The sequence below is a fragment of the Leptinotarsa decemlineata genome, unplaced genomic scaffold (assembly GCF_025532065.1).
Source record: "Leptinotarsa decemlineata unplaced genomic scaffold, Ldec_3_MD MMD2_P_RNA_scaffold_14, whole genome shotgun sequence".
NCBI lineage: Eukaryota > Metazoa > Arthropoda > Insecta > Coleoptera > Chrysomelidae > Leptinotarsa > Leptinotarsa decemlineata.
The window spans coordinates 7,485,681-7,511,640 of NW_027412528.1; the positions used below are offsets into that span (position 1 = coordinate 7,485,681).

At 36.6% G+C, this 25,960-nt stretch overlaps 1 long non-coding RNA gene across 1 annotated transcript; it reads left to right on the forward strand.

Moving 5' to 3' along the window:
• Positions 1–8,694: 8,694 nt before the first annotated feature.
• LOC141483252 (uncharacterized) lies at positions 8,695–22,148 on the forward strand. The gene is made up of 3 exons (XR_012465983.1): positions 8,695–10,443; positions 15,163–15,406; positions 19,360–22,148. It is a non-coding gene; the product is annotated as an uncharacterized lncRNA (long non-coding RNA).
• The last annotated feature ends 3,812 nt before the right edge of the window (positions 22,149–25,960 follow it).

Below are 25,960 nucleotides of genomic sequence, written 5' to 3' on the forward strand. Positions count from 1 at the left end.
TCATCAAGATTATATATTTGAGATAGCAGTATATTTTGAACATGCTCTTTGAGAAGATTGAAATGATTGTAGATAATGAATGGGTCCATTGCTCTCTTACGAGCAACTTCAACCGACTGCGGTTTTTTGAGACTTAAGTTGAATGTTTTCGTAAACCGAATAAAGTAATCGTCTCCAGGGATTCCGTCTTTGAAAGGTGTCGCGATGTTATTTTCATTTACAAAGCGTCCAATTAACTGAAGAACTTCTTTTTTGGATAGTCCCAAGCCCAATTCTCAGCTAGTCTGATACTGTCTGCAATTCTTTTTTCCACTTCAAAAGGGAGAATAGGAGCCCTGCCTCCAGTACTACTTTTTGTTCCCCTGGTACCCTTAACATGAGTGAAAAGGGTAGCTTTGGGCATTTTGTATGCTATTGCTGCCCTATACAAAGTTAGACTACCTGTTTTTACAGCTTGTACTGCCTCTCCCAATTCATTTTTGGTATAGCTCGGTGGAGGTTTTTTGCGGATATAGTTTCGTACCATAGTCTGTAACAATAAAATACTTAAGTGTTTTAAAATTATAGCAGGGGTAAGTGTAACCTATTGCCGGTTACATTTTCCCCAAATACGATTTATTGGTGGGAAAGTGTAAACCATTACATTGAAATAAAAATAGTTAAGATTCTAACAAAAATAATATTATTAGTTACTAAATAACACCTTCAATAAAGTACTTACCGAAAATTGTTGTTAAATCACTTGTTTTCAACTGACAAAAAAATAATATTGACACGACGGAGCTCGACAGTCAACTGAAAACCCACGAGCACGAATGAACTGATGTCACATCAGAGTCTGCATTTTCTATATCTAAAAGTTGTAATACAGTTCAAGGTAGACATTATAGTATACCTACCGCAGCATAGATGGCTGCACTAGTAGCATACTGAAGCTCCTAAATTATTATAGGTTACACTTACCCTGGTGTACCATATATATATATATATATATATGTGTGTCCCACATTTTATGTGACAGGCAATATCTGGTTTGTTGAAGGAGATACACAAAAATGTTTCATACAAAAGTTTTAGGAGTTCATGAGAGCTATATTTTGATATAATTTTTGAATATACAGGGTGTTTGGTGTAGGTGCTACAGACCAAAATTCTATTTCTTAAAATAGAACGCCATGTATATCATTACATATTCAGATGCTACGTTAAATTCTTATATGATTTCATGTTTGATTTTTGAAATTCGGTTACGGCGTTGTTGGTTTATGCTTAAAATGTAAAGTCTTGAGAACGACTATTATTTTTAAAAATATCTCATACAATTATTCTCTCTGCATCAGATCACATGAAAATTAGTCGAAATTTTGGGTGTTCGAAGTAATGGTTTCAATTTTGAGTTGTGGAATTCAGTCAGGAATCATTTTGAATATGAAACAATTGCGAAATTGAAAGAGGTGTATTCGAAAACAAATCTTTAATTAATAACAATGTAAATAATATAACTTGATAAATCATTTCATAAGAATGGTAGGTACCTAGAAATAAGTCATAAAATTGTTCAAAGTGATGCCCATTAGATATTATACAGGCTTCGAAACGTCGAATCACTTCTCTCGTACAAGTCGCTCTTATAATATCAGGCGTAATATCACTGCACGCTAGTCGAATTTTCATTTTCAGATCATCCACATTCAAAGGGGGAGTAGTGAAAACAATATATTTTAAATAACCCCATAGGAAAAAATCAAGCGGTGATAAATCTGGGGAACGAGCCGGCCACCGAATTGGACCCTAATTACCAATCCATCTAGTTGGGTACGTTCTATCCAGATATTCAGTGACAATCTGTGAATTGTGAGGAGGAGCACCATCTTGTTGCCACCAAATTCCTTGTCGTTCTGCTATGGGAATATCTTCCATCAACTGGATCAAATCATTTTCTAGAAAATGTAAATATCGCAATCCATTGAGATTTTCATTGAAAAAGTAAGGTCCTATGATGCGGCCATTGAACAATCCACACCATACATTAATACCCCAAGTAGTTTGAAAATTACTTTCGCGGACCCAGTGGGGATTTTCTTGAGACCAATAGTGACTGTTATGTCGATTCACAGCTCCATTATTGTGGAATCGCGATTCAACGCTCCACAAAATTTGACTGAATATGTTAGGACTTTCATGTAATATTACCTGAATACAAGCAATGAATTCAAGTCGTCGTTCAAAGTCCGTGGGTTTCAAACCTTGTACCAACTGAATTTTGAACGGGTGGTATTTATTTTCTTTCAGAATTCTCTGTACATTAGATTTACTCACACCGACTTCTTCTGCAAGAGTACGGATAGAAACATGTGGATGAATAATAATATAAGCCAACACATTGATCTCTAAATCTTCAGTTCTAACAGATCTCGTATGATGAAGATGCTTTATAGTAGAAGGAAATGACCCAGTTCGCAATTTTTCTACAACTCTCGAAAAAGTCATTCGTGACGGAATGGGTCTGTCTAGAAAACGTTCTTGGTATAGACGTTGTGCTTGACGGCGGTTTTTCTGACATTCCCCAAAAATTAATAACATATCAATGCAATCACTTGGACTAAACGCGAAAGGCATACTGGAGTTTTCGCACAAAGAACACAGTTACTGTTTTGCAAAGAATCACTGAATCGAACTGACAAGTAGATACAAGTCAACAACATTTGTTACTATGGCATCAACAAGCATAAGCTACTTGATGAAATTGTGCAATATAAAGCAATTCACCCTCAAGTTAGTCACATTCTCAGGAATTTCAATATTGTATTCAACTGATATCGATATTGTATCGTAGAGGTGAGAATAATGGTTTGTATTCAGTAGTAGTCTAGTTCAATTTAATAAAAGATATAGACTGGATTCGTGTACGAGTAAATAAGTTTTTTTGAAACTTTATATTTAAGGAAAAGTGCAATAACTCAACAACGCCGTAACCGAATTTCAAAAACCAAACATGAAATGATATCAAAATCTAACGTAGCATCTGAATATGTAATGATATACAGGGCGTTCTATTTTAAAAAATGGAATTTTGGTCTGTAGCACCTACACCAAACACCCTGTATATTTAAAAATTATATCAAAATATAGCTCTCATGAACTCCTAAAACTTTTGTATGAAACATTTTTGTGTATATCCTTCAACAAACCAGATATTGCCTGTCACATAAAATGTGGGACACCCGGTATATATATATATATATATATATATATATATATATATATATATATATATATATATATATATATATATACAGGGTGTTTGGTAGCTGGGTGCAAACCTTCAAGGGGGTGATACACTAGCCCATGTAGAACATATTCATACAAACATTTTTATTTTCTAGCGCGTTTTTTATTTTTAAGGGAAATTTTACGATTTTTAGTATAAAAACCCAAAATTGATCAATTAAATGCTAATAACTTCGAATCTTAACAGAAATGTCCGGTTTTTTAAATTTATTTTATTAGTCTTATGTGTCCCCAATCGTACTAAAGTAGTTTGAAGCACCATTGTGTTCAAAAAAGTTATGTACAGAGCATTTAAACTTTACAAAAAAAAGAAAATAAAAAATCTGACCTTTGATGCCAATTAAAAAAATAAATAAAATACATACAGGTGTTCAGACACCTTTAAAAACATGCTTAGTTATTGCTCTTTCGTTTGAGGTATCATTTATATATATATATATATATATATATATATATATATATATATATATATATATAGAGTGTTCCTAAACATCGTGCACATACGAAAGGGGGTAGTTCTTTGGCTTATTTCATAACTAAAAGTTCATATAAACAAAGGTATGCAAACGCTTCGTTACCGATTTACAGGGTGTTGAAATTACAAAATTTTTTTTGTTATTTCTTTGGAGCTCCTGTAGTTTTTGAGATATTGAGCTCAAATTTGGAATCTAGATTGCGTTATAGGGCATACATTAGTGGGTTTTGTCTGATGGTTGTTGATTCTACAAGGTGATATTTTTTCAGGGGTCATGTTCCATTTTCTCTCCCTGAACTTTTTTACTGTGCGCCGCTGGTAGATTCTAAAATACAATATGAATTTTCTGTTTTATTTGGAAACTTTTTTTTTGTTTAGAAACTCTTTTCGTTTCTGCCACCGTTATCGAGAAAAAAATTGAAGATTTTTTGTAGAAATGATTTATTTTACAATACAAAAACCTAAATAATAACAATTAAACTGCATTATAACAAATGTTGAAAGTGACCCCCTCCTACCCTTATACATGCGTCCTCTCTTCTTCTCATTGATGCCCGTACTCTTGCGAAGACTCCCGGAGTATTTCTTACAGTTTCAAATGCATTTATTATCCGATTTCGTAAGTCATCCACGTTATTCACTTGTGTTGTATACACTAGAGATTTGGGACATCCCATAGGAAAAAATCTAGACTATCAAATCAGGCGACCTAGGGGGCCATGATTGAGGTCCACCCCGTCCTATCCACTTATTCTCATACACTCCGTTTAAATACATCTTAGCCAAAATAGAAAAATGTACTGGGGCGCCATCGTGCATGAATCAAATTTGATTTCTCAACAAAAGAGGCACGTTTTCGAGTAACAAAGGCAATTCGTGTTGCAAAAAATGTCTGTAGAAGCGACCATTAAGTCGTCCAGGAAAAAAGAAAGGACCAATCAAATGATCCCGTAGTATACCAGCCCATACATTTAATGAAAACTGCTCTTGAAAATGTGCTTCTACAATTCCATGTGGATTTTCTTGTGCCCATATGTGGTTGTTATGAAAATTAATAATGGAATTCCTTGAAAAATTGGCTTCGTCAGTAAAAAGGATTTTACAGTCAAAATCCGGGTCATCTGCTAGTCTATTAAGGTACCACTGGCAGAAATTGATCCTTAAAGGGAAATCTCTAGGAAGAAGCGCCTGCACTGTTTGAATATGGTAAGGGTATAGTAGAGACTCGCGCAATATTCTCCAAATAACCTGATGATTAATATTTAAATGTTTACTGATTATTCTGGTGCTAGTACTGGGATGTTCTTTTATTTCATTTAGAACAGCTTCTTCGATCTGTTGAGTTCTAACAGTACGTAGTCTACCTCCGTCACATACCTTTTTATTAACACTGCGATCTTCAGATCTACCAAAGACGCATTGCACTTGACCAACAATAAGTGTCAAGTGGGTATTTGCGGCTACACTCAGTGAAGACGGGAGTGGTTCGTTAAAAACATGTATTGAAGAAATAATGGGCGCCAGGTAAATTTACCCACAAATACCCTTAGTTATGTGCCTATATCCCTAATTTACCAAAGGACATGGAAACAACGGGTTCATAAAATATATTTATTCAGAACCGGTGCACTTCATCAACAACATATGCAAATTAACTGAACTATTCAACATAAACAAGTTTAAAAGGGAACTGGATGGTTTGATGACTCGTTCTGAAAAATTCCTATAATAATTAAGCGTGAGTGGCGGTAGCTAAGCAGTAGCAATTTATAGCAATATAAGAAAGCAATGTGCAACTCTAATCACAAGTGTCCAAATTATATATACAGTCGTGATACCATAATACTCCATAAACTATATTTCACAGCATCAACACCAATTTCCATAAACGAAGCAAAATTTTAGCTATACATATATACAACGATGAATCTAACATTCCAAGCAATGCGAACACTAATGAATGAAAGCACAAGCAAACCTGGTAAGCGTCAACTCAATCTGTCACTACCTACCAACGACGAGCATGAATCGTATTGAAAAATATCAGGGCCGAAATTGAAATGCATGCAACATAATGAGGGCGGCGTCGCGAGAGCTCAAGCGTAGGCGCACAGTATCATAATCAAGCATAAAATAGTAAACATTAAATTTCCCCTTCACATGTATGATAATAAAGTATCAAATAGTTTGCATTAAAATTCACCTTTACAATGAAGCAGATATATAAGCACAATAGCGTTCTATAGATATTTAAGATAAATGAAATCTAAACTTGCGTCTCTCCCACGGCGTTGAGTACCAGCTTCAAAGTCCTCAGAACTTGGGACACCCTGTAGTATGCTCCGAGTCACAGTGGAAAATCACACCGGTGGTGGTGCCTGTTGTGATGGATCACCCAGTTGATGTGTGGAATTCTGCCTGTAGGTTAGGTGCTTCTTATGCTTGGAATCCAGCGTAGCAGGTACGGAAATAAAAATTACCCAAAAAAACCCTAAAAAAAAAGTATGTCTTAAAACCTTATGTGGTTATTTAAATTCCCAACAGAACAGGATTCTAACACATTTCTGTCGGTTCACAAAACAAACAAGAAAAACAACGACAATTAATTTCTAAAGACTGCAATTTCACCACAGCTAAACCACAGAGAACACGCTGAGGTGGAGGGTCAGGTAAATCTGCCCTACAGTGACTCTTTATTGAAACAGAAATGTTACACAAATTACATAAATACATATATACAAAGGTTAACTTACCCTTGCTAAGGGGTTTTATCACCTCCGTGAACTATAGAGAATTGCCACGTATCACACAAGATGGTAACAGCTTTACAGGATCGTGTACACGTTGTACTCTGTCGTCATACAAAAAAAATACCACTAAAAATCCTCTTACGAGATCAGTTCTGAATTGTATTCAAAATAACCAACCCATCAAATACACTATACAGTCTACAGAACTCTTTAATGGTGAATTTCGAGATTATCCCAACTGAGGATGATTGAAAAATCATTAAACACCTCGAATTCAACCAGTGGTTACTTTCACAAGGACACGATCCAAACGGGAGTGAACACCTTTCGACCTAATCAAAAATGACAAATCCCTACCTATCACTTCCACACATAGATGGCTCACGCATGTTCTAAATAATAATTCCAAAATAAACCTAGACATCCGAACATTACGTTTATTCGTGTCCTAAATTTCTAAATACTCATTACTAAGATTATTCTATGTACAAATATGTAATCTACTATATAATATAATAAGTTTTCTGCGAGTTACGGCTACTCAAGGAAATACAGACTCTCGTGACCTATAAAATACTATCAACTAGATTTCGAAGAAGCTGATCGGATTAATGTTTACGTTCAGTGATTTTCGATTAAGGAAAACAAATAAACAAAACCCTTATGACTCTTATTCTGCAACTACTGAAATAAGATGAGTATTGCCTCATCATTTATGTATGTGGTCATTAACAGTGAATTGTTCTATTCACCATAAAATCATAACAAATATTTCCTTTACTCAAACTAATTAACACATTCCTTTTTTTTCAGCTCCAGTCAAATAACCAGAGGCGGATTCGTTGGAATGGGATATCCTTTTATTTTAAAATTGTATGTACAAATGTGCTGAATAAACGAGATTGATTTCACATACAGGGCGTTTAATTACTAATGTACTCTTAGAATGAAATTTGAACGTTACAACACATCCAGTTTCTACAAGACGCCTATGGATATTCGAGAATGTTCTTTGATCAGGTATTACTCTATTGGGATAGCGCTCCATGTACAAACGTCTGGCTTCTCGTGCATTTCCATTCGCAAGACCATAGATAAAATGCATCTCAGCCATTTCAGAATTTGTAAAAATTGACAGTGTTTGAGATTGTAACGAGTAATTAAAACAATTAATTTTATACCGTATAGTGTCAAACTAAAACCTTAAATTGTTAAAACGCAAATCCGAAAAAAACTCCTAAAGAAAACAAGACATTTATTTTGTATCGTAGAATCTACCAGCGGCGCACTGCAAAGAAGTTCAATAGGAACTGCAGGAATCGCCTTTATTACTCGAACACTTGCCTCTTTTGTTGAGAAATTTGATTTATGCACGACAGCACTCCAGCATATTTTTCTATTTTGTCTCGGAAGTGTTTACATGAAGTGCATGAGAACAACTGAATAGAAGTTTTTGTATTGTAAAATAAATCATTTCTACAAAAAATCTTTAATTTCATTTCATTTTGTATTTTAGAATCTACCAGCGGCGCACAGTAAAAAAGTTCAGGGGGTGAAAATGGAACATGACTTCTGAAAAAATATCACTTTGTAGAATCAACAACCATCTAACAAAACCCACTAATGTATGCCCTATAACGCAATCTAGATTCCAAATTTGAAGTCAATATCTCGAAAACTGCAGGAGCTCCAAAGAAATAACAAGAAAAAATCTTGTAATTTCAACACCCTGTAAATCGGTAACGAAGCGTTTGCGGACCTATGTTTATATGAACTTGTAGTTATGAAATAAGCCAAAGAATTACCTCCTTTCGTATGTGCACGATGTTTAGGAACACCCTGTATATATATATATATATATAATAAATAGATAAGTACTCTTTGATCATTTCCATATTGATTTCAATTTAAGAGCCACCGGTATACAGCTGTTTCAGCCTATTGGGCGTCGTCAGTACCGGGCAGGCGGTCCTCGATTGAATACAAAATGAGAAAAAACCAAGAAAGTACTTGATAAAAATAGCTGCGTAAACGCAAGCAAAACATAAGTGGAACCACCTGTTGTTGTGACACCCAAGTCAACTTGCCAAGTTTTTATGTTAGTGTTGGTGGTTTTGACCAATCAACCGACAACTGCGGTAGCAGAAATTTGGGAAGCTAACCTGAAATGCCACCGGAAAACGAATCCACATGTTTCTAGAAATGATATGAAATCTAGAAAGGTTAATAATGCAGTCAAGCTGCTGGAAAATAATTCCATGAAAATCAAAAAATAAATAGATAAGTACTCTTTGGTCATTCCCATATTGATTTCTATTTAAGAGCCATCGGTATACAGCCTATTGTTTCAGCCTATTGGGCATCGTCAGTACCGGGCAAGCGGTTCACGATTGAAGACAAAATGTGAATACCCAAGAAAAGTACTTAATAAAATTAACTGCTTAAACGCATGTGAGACATAAGTGGAACCACCTATTGGTGTGACACCCAAGTCAGTTGATTGGTCAAACCACTACACTGACATAAAAACTACGCAAGTTGAATGATCAGAATAGTACTCATCTATTCATCTTTATATATATTGTCGCAACTCAGTTCTCGCTTGGCTATTTACGAGAGGATTTTTATTTGCTGTTTCACCTATTCATTCATTCATCCAAAATAATGAAAGAACTCATTTGAAACTTAATTGAATATTTATTGCGAAGAAACAGAAAAAAATAAAGTCACACTCAAATGTTGATAAAAATAAAACATTAAAACAATCGAAAAACTTACATTATACTGCCACCCAGCAGGATCGAAGAGAAGGAGATGTGCTGCATTGCTGATGATTAATCGATACTCAAATGAATACTGAATACTGTCTGTTGACTGTTAATGATCTTGACCTCCCTCAATATTTATAAAGAATTATACGGACATTGCGACTTTGATCCGGTCACTGTACTGAGGTGAAATGCACAGCTTGCAATCTGTGCCAAGTTTGCGTATTTGGAGATTGTTTTATATTCCATATCCTGTGATCGGATCAATTTCGATGTCTATGAACTTGAAATATTAAAAGATGAAATTCTCAATACTGAGTGTTCTTGTGTTGAAATATTGAAGTGAGGTTGGAATATCTTTCAATTCATATATTTACTTAAATGAATCTGAATTATTTCATGTTTATTTCCTATATTTGACACATCTCCCCTCCACGTTAAAGCTGGCCCCCAGTTTTTTGGGTGGTAATGAAAAACAAAAAAGAAACAAAAAAAAAACAAATTGAAATTCAAATGAAAACTCACAACTCAATAAAAATATTTTCAATAAAAAAAAACAATGGGTTTAAAGTATGATTACGAACATCAATAACAAACTAGATGTCCTATAAAAGTTAGAAAAAACTATATTGTCCAATTGATTCTGCAACTATGAGTTCCCACACTAATGTTGTCATAGTCCGGCACTGAACTTTGTCTGTCTTCGTGTCACTCCACCAATCTGTCTGCACAGCGTTCCGTGTCTTGGTTCTGACTTTGTTTTGGTTGACGGCTGCTCGGCTACCACAACTCAACTGGATGGAAACATTGGCAACGTAACAGTGGACTGAATTGGACTGGACTATAATTACGTATTACGTTGTGCTTTACGTTTTCTCGTATTACCAGAACATGTTTTTATGGTTTCTGTGAAATGTATTTGTCAATCTGTTCCATGCCTATTCTCTCAATTGTGTATAGAGAAGAAGATTTACGACTAGTGACTGTGACACTCACTTCATGTTTCCCTAGGTCAATTGCTGTCTGTGGTACGATCTGCTGAATGTCCTGGAGTGGAAAACCGTAACAGTGGTGATGGAGTAGTGGAGTAGTGACTGCCTCGAAGTGCCTTGGGGTGTGGTGTTGCCTCAATTGCATGAAACAAGAGAGAAATTCGGCAGTAAGTTCTTTCATGATATATTTTTATTCTTATAGCTAGGTTATGTTACTAATAAATTTGATAACAAAAAAATTAACAAAAATCACTGCATTATATAGTTAACAATCATTTGACAATTTAATCTAATTGGTTAGAGTACATATAATATACATTAAAGTCAATTTGACGATGAATAGCAAATAGCTTACAAACTTTCTTTTTCAACTTTAAGAGACAAAACACACGGAGCGGTTTCTGGCGAGTCGGCGCCGACTCGGCAGAGAAGCGGCTCAAAACACACGAGGCGTCACCGCAGCTTACGACCGACACGTTTTTATCGAGACATCTTTCGCAGTTGCCTAGTTGTGTCTTTGTGGTTCGCATCGTTGGCATAAAGTATGAATTCTTCTGACAGTGATGATGATTTGCTTTTTTTAAAAACTGCAGGCTTATTATATAACAAAATTAAGAAAAAAAAAGAAACGCAAATATTGGATACATCCCATAATAAATGAGAGGAAAAATAGAGGATTTTTTTACACACTGTATGACGAACTTAACGGAGATCCAGATAAATTCTTTAATTTTACCAAAATGTCAAGAGGAACATTCCAAGAATTGTTGTCAATAATTAAAGATTCATGTTCAAAAAGAAATACTGCCATAAGGGAAAGCATACTAGTAGAAGAAAAGCTTCTTATAACTTTAAGGTAAGATAAATAAATTAAAACTAAAAAAATATTTTCATTCTTAAAAAAGTATTATATTATCATGTTTATTAGCAAAATAGCATTTAAAATAATTGGGTTATATCCGTATCTTGGGAATACGAGCTTCCAGGCGACATCAAAGGGGATTCAGTACTCTGCCGCTGAATCCCAGAAGGCCCAGCTTGGGGCTCTTGTTGTGAAGGACTTTGGTCAAAGTCTGGAAGTTCGGAAGGTCCAGCATGTGGATTTAAATATTGCCATTGATGTAGTATTCCAGATTGGTGGCTTGGAGCCTGGGTGGTAATTTGGTTATACGGTAATTGTGGTGAAAATTCAGAGGAGGCTGGTGACTGTATGGGATTATATTTATTTATGCTTTGCATAATGTCCATTCTCGCAGCAAATTTAAAGTGTGGGGGAATGGATTTCATAAATGGCACTAATGATAACAAAAATAATTTATCGTCGTCTTCTTCAGAATTTACTGTTTGTGCTTTTTGTTTTTGACGAATACTATGATTATCAAGGGCCTCCACAAGTTTTTTTTCCAGTGTGTTTCCTTTTCTTTTTTTGGCGACATGAAGAGTAGGAGAGTCATCATGTATTGTAGCAGGACTTTCTGACGCAGATTCACTCTGACTGTTTGGTGGTAGAGGAGCCCCATCATCCATAGATGTATCTGTGGGGCGACGTTGAATTACATCTGACAAAAAGCCCAATTGGTTAGCGTACATATAGGAACTTTTGATTTTTCGTCCTTGTCCTGACTTTCCTTTATTTTCTTTAAGTTCTCTGGCGTACCTATCCCTTATGTTTTTCCATTTTTTTTGAAGCAAAATGCCTGAAAAAAAGCTTTATTTAATAAGTGCCCTTTTATTTCAGGTACCTAGCTACTGGCAATTCATTTGTCGATTTGCAATATGCTTTTAGAATTGAAAAATCCACAGCAAGTTTAATCACCCAAGAAGTTTGTGAAGCTATATGGACACATGCTAGACATATAACTTTTCCGTCGTTAACTACTGAAAAATGGCTCGAAATAGCCGAAGGATTTGAGAAAAATGCAAATCTTCCACATTGCATAGGAGCCATCGATGGAAAACATATAAGGATGATAAAACCTGCTAATAGCGGCTCTATGTTCTACAACTATAAAAATTATTTTTCAATGGTACTTTTTGCAATGTGTGATAGCAATTATTTATTTACATACGTAGACGTTGGCTCCTATGGAAAATCTAGTGACTCTGGAATTTTTAAAAATTCCACACTATATGAAAGAATGATAAATTATACACTGGAAATTCCTCCAGCAGATTCCATCGAAGGAGATGTAATTGATTATCCATTTGTAATAATAGGAGATGAAGCCTTTCCACTCTCAGAAAATTTACTTAGGCCCTATGGTGGATCAAATTTATCTTTTGAAAAAAAAATTTTCAACTACAGATTGTTAAGAGCTCGAAGATACATTGAATGTACATTTGGTATTCTGGCTAATAAGTGGCGAATTTTCCACAGACCGCTTAACGTATCTGTTGATTTCGCCCAAGATATAATCAAAGCGTGCTGCGTACTCCATAATTTGGTCAGATTAAGAGATGGACACCGTGATGATGACATTAGATCAGCAAATGGCTTGGCAAATTTAGCCACTGATTCATTGAGCAGAGGAAATCCAAGAGCTCTTAACTGCAGAGAAAAATTTACTAACTATTTTGTCAATATTAATCCGCTGGAATGGCAAAACGCACAAATATGAAAATTATTATTAAGTTAATACAAGGTGTTTCAGTTTTTTCGTTCATAACTTCCATAAACGATAGAACATATTAAAATAATATGAGTCTTTTCTATAACATTTTTCTATAAAACGCTTCGTTTTCAAGATACAGGGCGTTAAACTTTAAAAAAAGTACTACTATTTATTCGTTATCTCCCAAACAAATAAACATTTTTTATTCAAACTTTGTACACTTAGTCATAATATAATCCAGACAGAACCCCATAACTACGCCACTGCTTTTCCAAGGAAAATTTTTGGAACATCAAAAAATTGGTCTTTCATTATGACTAAAGTGTACAAAATTTAAATAAAAAATCTGTACTTATTTGGGAGATAATAAATAAATATTGATATTTTTTTGAAAGTTCAACACCCTGTATCTTGAAAACGAATCGTTTGGAGAAAAATGTTATAGAAAATACTTTTATTATTTTGATATGTTCTATCGTTTACTGAAGTTATGAACGAACAAACTGAAACACCCTGTATAATTAAATACTGATGTTTTTTTATTAATAAATAAATTTAGTTTTCATGTGATTACCCATTTGTCTTTTCTCCTCCACTGCAGCACCCTCATCAACAAAGGCGTTGGTTACCTCTTCCCAAGAACTTTTCTTTTTTATTTCGTTGGAATAATCCTCTGAACGCATATCCCAAATCGCTGGTCTAATATGAATCTCATTGATTAATTTCTCAACGTCCAAAGTTTCCATACTGGTCTGACAACGCCGAGTCACTTGTTAATAACAAAAACCGCCACAAAACCGCTTACGTGTGTTTAGTCCCATAAGCAAACATGTACTGATGTGCCGACTACAGTCGTAAACCCGCGCGCGGTGCATGATGGCCAGCAGGATACGCGCTGCCACCGCCATCATGAACCGCGGGTTGACGCACCGTCTGTTTCATTCAATAGAACTGCCATAAAGGATGCACCGCTTCGGCAGCCGAGTCGGCTGCCGACTCGGCAGAAACCGCTCTTTTTGATTTATGATTTATGCTTGAGCATACTTTCAAAATCCATTGGTTCTTTATGACACACCCATTTCAACATTAATTTCTTTATGTACAATTTTTTACTGATTCCTTACAGTATTTGTCACCTGTCTATTCAATTGTCACCTCATGTGATTACATTTCACCGAATAATAGGAAATTGAAAATTGCAATAGCAATTGATTTCCTTTGGAATGAAAATAAACAGCTATTGGAAATATTTATCGAAAACAACTACTTTCTTGGCTAGTACCAACGACGAATATTGAATTATATCTGATAAATATTTATTCGAAACCACATGTAAATTGCATCTCTCAGATTTTGCATATATTATTATTATTATTCTCTTTATTTTCTTTCACATTTCTTCATAATTACTATGACGTAGTAACTTTCTACATCTTGAAACATCATATTTGTCTTTTCTCAAAACAACTTTTTGTGTCGTACTTTCTACAACATCGTACCTATTGTCTTTCCTCTGAAGACTTCATGTATGCGCATTTCATTTCATGCCTCATACAAAATTCATATTATTATCATCATCATTTCTCATGAACATCTAGCACATTTTACACACTTTCAAAAATGAAAAATTTCATGCAGTTTTGGGAGTGTCCTCCACAGTCTGCCTTTTCATCTTGTGTGTATAGTCTACCTATATAAATGATTCTTCTTCAATACATAATCATCAATTCTCACCTTTTCAATATATCTATATGCTTCTTTTATTTCTCATAATATTACAAACTTCACTGTTTGTAGATCATCAGTCTGAGATGCTATTTCCTATTACTTTCCATACAAAATAAAAAAATAAAACTATGTGGTGACATTGAATTGTTTGTACTTCTTCTGGCAAGGGGTGTGTCAATAATGCATTCAATATTATTATGTTTCTTTTCTTCTGTAATTACTGCTTATTTTTCTTTAATTAATTGTATGTAAAATTGTATTTTAAAAAACTAATTGCAACTGAAAAAATATTAATATTAATATCTGCATTTCATTCAATTACTATTCTCTAATGTTTATATCCTAACTATTCTGGATTCTTATATGTTTAAAATTGAATATTTTAATTTGAGTCAGAATCCTCAAATTTATGCAGTGTGCATGACACACTTTTTCCTTTTGATAAGGATGATGGGTTTTCAGAAAGTTCTAGAACAAATCTATTTCCTTGTTCTTCTAGTTTTCCTGTTCTTTCAGCTGGTACAGGACTTTCTGTTATTGTTTTAGGTTCTTTGTGGGATGAGAAGAACTTGACAATGATTTTGTAACAGAGGTATGAAAGAAAAATGAGGAAGGCTGTACATAGGAGGGAGAATAATACATCATGGTGAGTGCTATTCTCTCTGTCGGCTTGTGCGCGCGGTAGTGCTGGTAGGAGGGCCAGGTTTGGATGGTTACGGAACAGAATGAATACTACACAAATAGACAAGATTGAGTTCCATATTATAAAAATTGAGTGTCCATGCATTCCGTAAGTATCAGAGTAAGACCAGGCTGTCTTTTCTTCGAGTGTTTCCAAGATATCATTCATACTTTCTTGAGATGACGTTAAATTGATGTAAGGAATATTAACTGTCCAATTTGTGTTCAGGCATTCTGATATATTACCGAATGTTGGCAAGTTCGTTTTTGTAACAGGGTTTATGATGAATGATTTCAGGTTAGACCAGGCAGCAGGAATGATGTGTGAAATAATGGCTGTCTGTGGCAATATTTCAATGCAGGGGTACCTTTCTGGAATTATTTCTTCGTTATTCATTGACAACTTACAGTTACAGGGAATATGTGCTTTTATTGTCCCAGGGATATTGTATGCTAGGTCAGGGAATCTTATTATAGAATTAGGACATTGTATTCGGGTGTTTTTTTTTGGGTGAGTGATTATGTAGATTTCATCCTCAATTTCTGAAATAACTGTAGTTGATGATTTGTGGCAAGTTAGGGGGCAGTGATGGTTAATTTCTTCTACAGTTGCTCCTGTGAATAACTGTTTTGCACATGCTGGTCCTCTAATGGAATCGGCTGAGAAGCGTGGTAAATAACAGAGTTTATCGTGGAATGGTTTACAGTACTGAAGGCCTGTACCGGATATTTGTCTTAATTGTATAGATTGTTTGAAATTAGAAACTGCTAAAAATACTGTGTCATGAATGATTTTACAAGTTTGGTTGTGCCAAGCAAAGGGGGTGGTTACTAATTGATATAGTTCCCAAGAATGAAATTGTTGTGAGATTGGTATACGGACATGAATATAGATATTATCATCAGTGAATGTGCAGTCACAAATAGGGAATTGCATGTTTGATTGGAATTCTGCAGCTCTTTCAGTAAATAACTGAGGTCATGAAGGAGTATGGATGGGTCTAAAATTGCTATTGGGATTTGGTGTTGACGACATGAAGCCAGAATGCCTTGCCTTTTTATTGCTCTACCAACTTGTATAATATTTTTAAACTTTGGAATTCATTGTTCAACAGTGAATTCAGAATTTGATTTTGTTCATTTTCTTCTGAGTTAATATCATTTTTCAAATTGTCTATGAATCCTTCCAGGTCATGAATGTGTTTTTCTGTTGTTCTGAATGACATTGCCACAGACTTTTCATATTGTTTGAATTTGATTGAGTTTTCACTTATAGCTCTTATTGACTTGGTCAATCCTTTTTTAATATTGAACATTTTTTCTTTCAATGTGTTTTCGTTCAGAATCATACCTTCTAATTTATTTTCAGTAGCAACGCTACAACACCAATTGAGTGCGTCTCCTAAGAAATCCAATGACTTTTTGTCTAAAATGTGACGTTTGTCATTTCCTGAACAATTTCTGAGGTAAATGGGACTCCAACTTTTTGAAAGTGATTGAAACTCAATATTAAATGCTTTTTGTAGTAAATTGAAATGTTCAATTGCCCTACATCTGTATGAAGTCTGATCAGTTTTTCCTTTGCAAGTACCGGTCTGCTGGATTATATTATTTTTCATCTATGATTTTTCATGCCAGTTGGATTGGTGAACTAGAGGGATTGTGGCCTCCTAACTCACCGTTTGAGGAAGGGGTCTCCAAAATGCGTCTGCTGTAACCTCTAAATTGTGAGAACTGTGGACTCTCTTTATGTCAAGGATGAAGAACCTGGGGGTTGATTATTTAATTACTATATGCTATATATATATATATATATATATATATATATATATATATATATATATATATATATATATATATATATATATATATATATATATATATATATATATATATATATATATATATATATATATATATATTCTGTATGTACATGGTTAATCATAATACTTATTTACAGATAGTATCTTCTATGGGTGACATATTCTGAATGAGGATCTGACTGTGATTAGAGTATGTGCTTTATGTTGAAAAGATATATAATATATACAGGGGATTTTAGTAAAAATATTGGGTTGAGGGATTGTGATTGAGTTGATTGGAGCTTTGTGCTCTATCAAAGTGTATGTCGTGTCAGGAGTTACTATTCACTCATTTCTTCATATTTCTCAATCCTCTATTTCTTTGTTATCTTTTGGTTTGGGAGTCCATGGGTCATAGTAGGGGAGAATACGACCCACATGGACTATTTCTTTTTTGGAGTCAAATTCTAAATGACGATGCTTGTCGTCGTATCTTTCCTTGTCTAGTCCTTGCCTTTTACGAATATTTTCAATCGCCTCATTTAGTACAGCAAGTGCTCTTTCCCTTATTTGCTGGGCATCTGGTGAGTTCAAGGTTGACATCAGGTTAGCTTCGGTTGGAAGAATGGGTTCTCTGGCGTATATTAACATGAAAGGTGAATATTCAGTTGTGTCTTGTCTTGCTGTGTTGTATGCAAAAGTGACATGAGGTATGTATTCGTCCCAGTCGGTTTGTTCGGTGTTGGTGTACATTGATAGCATGTTTGCCAAACTACCATTAAATCGCTCTACCAGCCCATTGCAACTAGGGTGGTATGCTGTTGTGTACTGGTTGACGGTTCCCATTATGAGTAGTAACTCTTGTACAAGTTGTGACATTAAGGTTTTTCCGCGATCGCTCAATAAGTGTCTTGGTGAACCATGACGGGTAATTATTTTCTCTAGAATGAATTTCGCAACTGGACCTGCTTTTCCATTAGGCAAGGCTTCTGCCTCTGCCCATCTCGTTGCGTAATCTGTGGCTACCACAATCATCGTATTCCCATTTCTACTTTTGCGGAAAGGGCCTAACAGGTCTATTCCCACTTTCTCAAAAGGGGTTCCTACAGGGATTGGCTGTAAAAAGCCTGCTGGTTTTTTATTCTTTTGTCCTTTTCGAGCTTGGCAATCGGTGCATCCTTTTACAAATTTTTCTACATCTTTGTACAAGTCTATCCAGACTTGACTCTGTGTAATGTTTTAGCTCTGCCCAAATGTCCAGAAAGTGGTTCAGAGTGATTTGTAACTAAAATTTCGGTCACTAATTGTTTTGGGATTACTAGCAGGTTTCTTAGTCCTTCCGGATTAGGATTGGATTTGTATAGTACACCACGCGTCTTTTCATGCCGATGGTGGCAGATGTATTCAAAGGGTCCTTTATAATGTTGAATATTTTTCGAAGTTCGGAGTCAAGTTGTTGCTGCTCTGCAATATCTGTTGGTAGTAGCAGAAAAGTAGGGATATTTTCGAACGTATTATCGTTTTCATTATTAAGGACAGGATTCCTTGATAAGCAGTCTGCATCCATGTGTTTGCTTCCATTTTTATGATATATGCTCCGATAATTTTAGAGACCATCTAGCAAGTTTTCCTGTGGGATCCTTCAGTGATTTTATGTAGCAGAGAGCGTGGTGATCGGTTACAATTTTCACTGGCCTACCATATATTAAATGACGCAGATAAGATAATGACCATATTGCTGCAAGTCTTTCTAATTCAGTTATGGTATAGTTTGCTTCATTTTTTGTTAGACTTCTACTTATATATGCTACTGGGTGTTGTTGTTTGTCTGCACCTTCTTGTAATAAAATTGACCCAATTCCTACTGTACTCGCATCAACTCGTAATTCGCATTCTTTGTTGGGGTCAAAATGCTGTAGAACTGGGGCAGTTATAAGTTTTGTTTTGAGCGTATCAAAAGCTTTCTGTCGTTCTTCACCCCATTTGAATTTTAATTGTTTTTTGTGACTTCATGTAGAGGACGGGCTACAGTTGCAAAATCCTTTATAAATTTTCTGTAGAAGTTACATAGGCCAATAACACTCTTAGGTTGAGGAAATTTTTCGATTGAAACGAGAATGCTCTGGTCAGGTGAAATTCCTTCATCACTAACAATATGTCTCAAGACTTTTACATTATTTTTTACGTAAACACATTTGCTTGGTTTCAAGGTCAAGCCTGCATTCCGTAATCTCTCAAACACATTTTTTAATTTTTCCAGATGAGCTTCCAGTGTATCAGAGAAGACAATTATATCATCAAGATAGACAAGGACGTCCCTCCATTTCATCCCTTCAAATACTCTATCTGCGAGTTGCTGGAAAGTTCCTGGAGCGTTACATAAGCCGAAACTTAAAACATTAAATTCATAAGTGCCGTGACCTTGTGTAGTGAATGCTGTGTATTGTTTTGAGTTTTCTTCGATTTTCACTTGCCAATAACCGCTAAACATATCTAGGGTAGAAACATATGTTAGGATGTCATCCATGTTGGGAATTGGGTATGTGGTTTTTTTTTTACACTGTTTACTTTTCTATAATCGACGCAGAAACGAATGGAACCATCCTTCTTCCGAACTAACACCACCGGACTAGCCCACGGAGAATGGCAAGGTATAATTATATTATATTTTAGCATTTCAGAAATTTGCTCCTCTATTATTTTCCTTTCCTTTTGGCTTGCCCTATAAGGACGACATTTTATTAGCGTTGCATCTCCTACGTCTCTCCGATGTTCAGTGATATCAGTGAGACCCATGTGCCTAGTGGATTTCGAAAATACATCCTGATATTCTTCTAGTAATTCCGTAAGCTGAGTTTTGAAGACTCCTTCTTCTATATGTTCTAAGTTGTGGTCTTTAATGGTTACCTCTTCATCGCATTCTGATGTATAGAGTAGTAGGGCTGTATTCGATATTTCATTATTCTCAAAAAATAATCCAATTGTGGACCCTTTGAAAAGTTTTATTTGGTGATATTTCAAGCAACGCACAAGAATATAGGGCTGGTTTGACAATGTTGGATGTTCAATACAGATGAGTCCATTTTTCAAAAAATATTCTTCATTAATTTTAAAACTGTATTGATCTGTTGTGCTATTTTCGATTTGAACTGGTAAGTAGTAATCGATGCCTGGTAGAACAACAAAATCGTCAGTGAGTGTGACCTTTATTACATTTTTCATTTTCCTATCGTCGTGCCAGTCATCCTGTATAGCAATTTTATCTTCAAGTGTTGAGGGGTTTCTTGAAGTACCCTTTTTTTTCCATGGTAATATTATCACTGAATTCCGCTAGTGGTTGTATAATAAGATGATCCTTGTGTATTTCTTCTTCGAAATTGTCGTGTTTATGATGCAGATTAGTGGCTGGGTTTTCATATAACTGAGAAATATTATCGAAACTAATGTTGAATAGAGCATCACTAGATATTTTTTCTTTATCTATCTTTTGGGAATTTTCTTTATTTCTATTTGATGATACAGTCCCAATATCATTAAGGGTTTTTCTTAAATTATTTTTGCACTCTTCCTGATATAGGCCAGTAAAAAGGGGATTTTTAGTCGGCGTAATTCGGGGAAAGCTGGAGATGGTTTTAATACCTTCTAATGGTCCTAAATACATGTAATCTGAGTTTGCACCATCGCAGGTGGTGAGCTTAACTTTTGGGAACAAAAAAACCTCGAAATTTTTGCACTTTTTTCATTAAATACACGCAAAATCGCTTATAACTCGTAAACGACACGTCCTATAGAAAAAATCATACTCGACAAAATTAAAGAGCATTAAATTCTACGTCTAATGACTTACTCAAACACCCGAATCGGTTCACTGGTGTAGCCGCAATCGTGCGTCAAAGATTGGCAATTTTTACCAACTTTGCTAAAAACTCCACTTATGTCACTTTCAGACAGCTGTAACATGTAAACGGTCAATCCAACCAAAAAACACCATAGAATAAAAGCTGTAGAGCATCAAATTTCAATTTGAGTGGACACCTTAAATTTCAAATTCATTACCTACAATCTCCAAAAAACTGGTTTTCCGGTTTTTCGCCAAATGCACAGCAGAGCTTGTGAACAGAACTTACCTGTAATCTGATAATCATGTGTATTAATCTAATACGACCAATGCCTTAGTTCACTTCCCAGAATTATATCGAGAAAGTACGTAAAATACCTAATGAAGTAGGTAGGAAATTTAAAATTCCATGTTGACGTCATCATAAAAGTCGCTCATTGAAAAGGGACCAAGGTAGCAAGAATAAAAGTTAATTTTTCTTTCTTAGTCTTTATTTACTAACATGATTGTCTTAAGATTACACATCATAGAACTGCATTGTATATATTAGAGTTAGGTATTGTAATACAAAAAATGAAAAAAAAATGAAAAACAACTTGTGAATGTAATACATTAAATAATTATGAATATAAATACAAGGCTCGTCGTTTATTTATTTGTACAATAATTATTTTCGCCGTCTTTTGGAGACAGAGGGGACAGGTTCTTCTTGCTCACAAGGTCTTGGGCCAGTATTCGAGGTTGGCTTGGGGTCAGCGGAAGTTGACGGCTCGGGATCAGCAGAAGTTGATGGCACCGGGTCAGCCGAAGTTGAAGGATGCTGGAAAATGGACAACAGAGGCGGCATCTCGTTCATTTCCTTGTCCATTGCTTCCTCATCGGCCTCATCGTCATCATAGCAGGGCGCGACTTCGGATGCAATCTCAATTTCAACAGGGGCATTAGTGCAGGATTGACCCTTGCAGCTGCGGCATATCACTGAGCACTTCAAGCCATGCTTGCGGCAGCTGCATTTTCCCATGCAGCCCTTCACACATTTACAGGAAAGGCTGTTAAGCACGTCTGCTGGGGCTGGATCCCTGGTGGTCGTTGTTGGGATCAGCCCATGCCCACTCTGTTCCCACCCCCATAACGTGGCAGGTTTCTCGTACCCATACCAATGCTGAACTTGGTGGTATGTTCTCAGTGAATGGTGCTCAAGTGCCGCATCTGTCGGGGGCAATGATGCCAGGTCAAATCCGGGTTTGGAGAGGCTGTTTTTGAGTTGGGAAAACCTCACGTTGTTGATTGTTTCCGCATGCTGTGAAGAGTATACGTACATCAGGAATTGTTTCCCTGCATGTATAACATCCTCTTTAGACGCATTCTCATCAGAGAAGACGGAGGCGTATGTGGCTAAATGAGGATTTTTTGCCATGACTTTCACAAATTTCAATTTACCTTGCCTGTAGAAAGAAGATGTGGTGTCGCATCCACTAAATGCGTGAAAAAAGGGGAGATGCTCCTTGATAATATCATCATGTCTGAAGTGGTTGGGAGAATAAAAGGTGTTGTTCAACACCCCCTTTCCTGGTCTCATGACAATGACATCTGATGAAGGAGCTCGCCCAGTTAGTATAACAAGCAGGTCGGTGTCCTCTCTAACTATAATGACACGTTCTTGCTTTTCGTGGGCCATTTCCAAGGCGGTTTCCACAATTAGGGTATCTGCATCTTCATCGGCTTGTATCACGCAGAACCCCTCTTGTGACAACTTTTCCCGCAGCAGTTGGATAAGTTTATCCTTGTTGGAATCATTTGCGAGAAATCTATCTTTGGGCATGGTCGCTGTCATGGTCTCGTCGAATTCGACCCTGACTGCAGAGGCTTTCTGTTGGCGGCGCAATCGCTCGACAGTCTTAGTACTCTTGTCCTTCGCATCGTGTGGATAGCCATCAAAAACTATCGTCGTTCCTTGTTTGCCAAAGTACCGCTTGACGTAATTGACATATTTAGCGAGGATGTCTGAGAACTTTTCCTTTGATTGCCAGACAACTCGATGAATAAGAAATCCTCCGTCAAGTACGAATGTTGCTTTGGACATGTCGATGTCTTCACTCTTCATAGGTGAGAATAGATCATAAAACACTGATTTGCGGGTTTTCCTCATTCCTGTTTCATCAAACATGGACAGAGGATAAGGTGCCAACTCATACGTAAACAGATCCTTCAACTGTGCATTTGTTTTTTGGAGGAAGGTTATTCTTTTGAAAATGGTTTCTGGGTTGACTGGAACCACTTCTTTATTAATTGTTACTCGAGAGGTGAAAGCTTTAAGAGGGACAACTCGGTTTTTGCGTTGAAACTTAACATCACGAAAGTTGTTGCCAACAATCCTCCCAATACTTTCCTTTCCTTTCAATAATGCCTGGTGGCAGTTTATAGTCGTGTCACCCACAACTCCTGTACTAATAGACATGACATAGTCACCTGTTGGGAAAGGGTCGTGAGTAGCAAACCATGAAACGAATTTGGCAACGTCTGTTTCATCCCTTGTTATCCTGGACAGCCTGGCATCTACATGTTGTTCTGTGCTAGCAAAAGTTATACCACAAAAATCTTCAAGTTGGAGGAAAATTTCCATGATAGCAGGCATTGATGCTATCCACTTTCCAAGGACAGCATCGGTAACACCACGCCCAGATATGCCACCTGTGCTCTTGCTAGCTCTCATAACCACCTGTTCTATGGTCATATCAGTCCATATTCCAGACCAGAATTTGTCAGACCTCCGAATGGTGAAGAATCCTTTGTTGACAAATCGATTGAATTCATCAGGTGGAAGCTGTGATTCAAGTTCCAACATGTCTTGGACATAGAGGTGAGCAGATTTTGCATAAAGGAAGTGGCCTGTGGCATGAAAGTAGGGCAACATTTGTTGAACACATTGGATATGTGATTGGAAGTCACCACTTCGTTCGGCTTGGATGAATCGTTTGATGATGGTGACCATATGGAAGTACTGAACCCACAGCTTGGCAGTGGGCCCCCTTTCCTCAAGTTCAGCTAGTTTGTCATAGAACTTGTCCATAATACTCGTAAGGGGTGGTCTATTCAGTTCATCGTCAAAGTTTGGAGCTCCAATGCTGCTGAGAATGACCAGTACCTGTTCGTTCTGTTCTTCAGTTATTTCAAGCTTGGACAGAATTAATTTAGCTAAAGCCAAGTGGACTTAGATATGTCCTCTGACAGCTCTGGAGTACGCGTGTCCTGTCATCATTTTTTCAGTGGATGCTCTGGCGTAGGCTACACTTAACACATCTTGCAACCCAGATCCATCCATCAAAAACCCAATGGTGCCCATGTACGACATCAAGAGGTGAAAACCACCCAGCCTGACAATAACACTGGTCAAGGGAGGCCCACTTCCTGCCACCAATTCCCTTGATTTTATGTACAAAGGCTGGTCAAACGTCGCAAAGGTGAGTTCTTGATTTCCTTTGTTTTGTACAGCAGTCATCAGAGCAGTGTACAAAGTATCTGCGTCTCCAGGTGGGGAGTCGATGAATGGCAAGCAGACAACACGAGATTTCGTATATTCTTGGCCTGACGTTATCCGTTCCATAAATCCGTTCCAGCCAGGGATGTCTGGGCGATCTTGCCATTTGCTGTACAGCCACATAAAGTCGCCGGAAGAAATTTTGACGTTTTCAGTTGGATTTCGATCGTCCAGGTTGTAAATGGTGATTGAATTTAGTCCATTTTCAGTTGTTTTCTGATAATGAAGTAACGGAATCTTCCTCGAATCCCCTATTTCTTGCGCGCTAGTTAATCTCCTTAATTTAGAGATCCTTCCATCTGAACGGACAGAAGTGTGCGGGGTGATGCATTGAAGCCCTCCCATGGCATGAAAAGTATTTGCTCCATCAATCGTGTCGATATTAAGATCCACGTTATCAAACACAAATTGGTTGTATGAATTCTCCTCTGTGATTTGTGGTGGTTGCTCAATGCAAGATGCTTCAAATAATCGAGCATCGTAATATGAACAACAAAATCCGAGACTGGAAAGCACTTCAAGCAGTTCTTTAGACCCATACTTCTTGTACAGAGTAGCGCCCAGAGCAACTTGTAGTGGGGAGATGAACGAACGTGGTCTCGTAGCACTCAATATGGCATGTGCGATCGCAGTTATTTTTGTATCCATCTTATCTTGTTCAGGATGCACTTTTTTAGGTCGCTGTACAATTGTCTTGAGGAGTAACTGCAGCGAGTCGGGGACAGGTTTATTAATGTCTCCCAGGAAATTTTCAATCTCTGGATATGTATCCAAATCGTAATTCTGTGATCTGATGTCCTCTCTTATGATGCTTGCAGCTGCTTTAACGATTCGAAGGCGCTCTTCTTCTTCATCATTTTTCCTGGCATCATACCAACTCTGCTCAATTATCTTGTAGCCAGTCTTTCGAAAACATATAACGGTTGGCTTGCCGCCATCTTTAGGTGTCACAATAATGTTATCGCCGTATTTCTTTTCCAGCCGGGTTTTCAGGGTTTTGTCACTTGGAATGTAGCCTGTATATCCCTTAAAGATTTCGGGCAGAGTGAATTGGCACTTTTCTTCGTTGATCTCTATATATTGACATAAGTAATTAAATGCCTGAGTCACTTTCTCTTCCTCAGGCCTACCTGCCTTTCTGATGAGTGCTGGTGTCTCACTAAATCTCAAAAACTGTTTTCCACACGATGCATGATAGCGAGCCTCAGCTGCAACCAGATCAGATTCAAGACGAATTCGTCTCAACACCTCCTCTTCTCCCTTCCGTTCTGCTGCTGTGACGAGAGAATCCTTGAATTCCAATGTTTCAACACAATGAACGGAGTCACGTCGCCCGACTGGTTTTTTCAAATTCTTTTTACGAAATTCAGTTGATGCATCCTGCCCACATATCACACAGTTTTTCTTAAAATCAAATACTGTTCCTGACGGTCTTTTGGCTCGAGTAACCCCACTCTCTTTTGTTGCAACCCTCTCCCTCACGTA